A 2573-nucleotide genomic window follows, 5' to 3' on the forward strand; every position below is an offset into this window, starting at 1 on the left:
TGCACTACGAAGGCTTGGCTTTGACCAGACCACCAGGGGATTTCTCCCAAGGAAAAACAACAGATTGGTGTTTGGTATCTCCCTGGTATGGCTTTACAGTTTACAGGAATCAAAAGGCATTACCATGCTAAAGCTCAGAGGCCTAGCGCTGCCTGACCAGCACTTACTAGGGCTCTGGTTTGCCCAGCAGCATTAGGGAAAACAGCAAGAAACCCCTCAGCTTCTGGCTGGGACATCTTGGGAGGCTGAGGATTTACATCATCCTTTAAAACATTTGAGTCACAGCAAACATTACATCTATTATGACAGATCTTTAAATAGAGATTGAAATGATCATTTTTCTTCTGTATCGTAGGAGTATACGTTTTTTCTTTGCCTCCTAGTCTAGAGGCTTAGGGTTGCCTGGTTACTCTGACTCAGAAGCTCTATGAGGTGTCTCTTGGTGAAGGAGCAGATACAATTTGGCAATTAGAGAAGCTTGATTTGTCATCTAAATGTAGAAATCCTTAGGAAAAAATAACTATCTGAAGAGCAGTTGTACAGAAACCGCATTGGTACTGAACGTGCATTGGTACTGAACATTGATGGTTTGCTTATTGTAGAAGCATGAAGGTCATTAATAATATATGCAATAATTGGGATTTTTTATTTCAGTGTTCAATTAATAGAATCCTGTTCATAGCATATATGAATTGCAAATGTGATCAGAAAAGCATTTTTGTTGAAGAACTTCCCCATGGACTGGCACTATAAAAAGGCTCCATTCAGCCAGCAATCTGTTCATCTTCGGCTGGATTTAAAGGAACGTGATGTATTCATGTAAGGGCCACAGCACAGCCAGCACAGCAAGCTCAGAAGTGTCTTACCTGCTTAAGTGTGCCTGTGTGTACATACATATTTATATATATTATATGTGTGTGTATAAATGGTGCAGATGTTCTTATGACTATACATGTGTGCTGATTTGGGAACCCTGTGCTTGCAGAAATGGTTTTATTTTGCAAAGTATTTCCTCCAGAACTGAAGCCATATTGTTTTAACAGTTGCTTCATAGATGCCCTTTAGTTGTTTGCATTTTGTTGAATGGCAGCAAACACTTTAAGAACAAGGAGGGGCATTTAATGGTCGGGAAGGTGGGGACTGTTTGTGGAGAAGTGAGGTCTGTGGACTGACAGGTTTGCTTGAAGGTCCAGAGAGCAGAAAGGCTCAGCCAGTGTAAACTCTAAAAGGTCAGAGTTTGATTTAATGAACTTAACCTTCAAGAAAACAAGCCTTTCTCATGTAGCTATCCCCTTAGGCTTTCTTCATTCAACTAGCAATAAATGCAGAACAAACAGAATGACGAAGAAGTCCCATTTTGTAAATCTTGCCATGTTTTTAATCAAGTGTTGCCAACTCATTTTATAGATGAGCTTTAAGATTAAATTTTGGCTCCCTAATGCTGTATCTAAATAGGGGCAAGGTAAATCTACAGCACTGCATGGTTCCTTTGTACCCTTCTGTTACACCCGCTACTGTAAGCTACATCACCAACGTCTGAATCATCATCTGTAACTTCCACACCAGATGTGCTCTCATAGACTCACTTTGAAGTGAGTGAGTCTGCTCAGTTGCAGTGGGGTATTGGCTTGAACACCTCCACGCTGCTGGGATTTCCTACTTCCCACAGTCTGCTTTTTGCAGGTATTAATACAATGGCTGTAAGAGAGAAGCAGAAAGCAGTAAGTGTATGCCCTCTTGTTATTAAAAACAGGGGTAACTCAGTGAAAACATACATTCCCTAGGATTATTTTCAGTATTATGTAAGTGGCTGTAACAAACATTTTATATGTGAAATGGTGAAACTGTTGGGTAGTCATGATATTATCAGGTTCTTGCTAGAACTTTGCCAAAGAAAAAATATGCCTCACTAATTTGTTACTTGTTTGCCCAGAGAAGTTGTGGAAGTGTTCAAGGGCAGGTTGGATGGGACTTTGAACAACCCGTGTAACCAGATGTCACTGCCCAGTGAGGTGGGAGATGGCGTACAGAGTGGTGGCTAGAATGGGTAAGTAGAAATAATGGCAGTCAAAATTAGTACCACCAGTTAATAAATAGGTATCTGGTTCAGATGCCAGGGGTGGATGGTCAGTGGCCTGCAGCAGCTCCTGTCCCATGTGCTCCGAGTGGCCCTCAGACCTCCACAACCTTCCAGGAACAACAGGGCCCAAGCCTTTGCATTTCTGTGTTGAACCACCACCTGTGCCCTCCGCAGTGCTCAGCATGCACTGGCAATGGGAAGGAGGAGGGAGAATTAGATTAAGAAGAAATTGCATAAAACATTATGGTTTTGTTGTTGCAGATCACAAATCAGCAATATGTCCATAACCAGAAAAAAGACTTAAAATCTGGTCACCACAACAAAGCAGGATTAACAATGGGAGAGTGAACATCGGTGATAGTTACTCTGAGTGAGCTACCTCCCAATAGGCTGCTTATTCTCTAATGACCTATTAAAGCATTATTTGCATCTTCACATGAGGATCCTCCACTTGCTTCTTTACTGAGACAATCCACTGGGTGAGATGTATATG

This window comes from Neopsephotus bourkii, unplaced genomic scaffold (assembly GCF_033783945.1).
Source record: "Neopsephotus bourkii isolate Nb327-2 ecotype Australia unplaced genomic scaffold, CSIRO-AGI_Nbou_v1 NB_53, whole genome shotgun sequence".
Taxonomy (NCBI): domain Eukaryota; kingdom Metazoa; phylum Chordata; class Aves; order Psittaciformes; family Psittacidae; genus Neopsephotus; species Neopsephotus bourkii.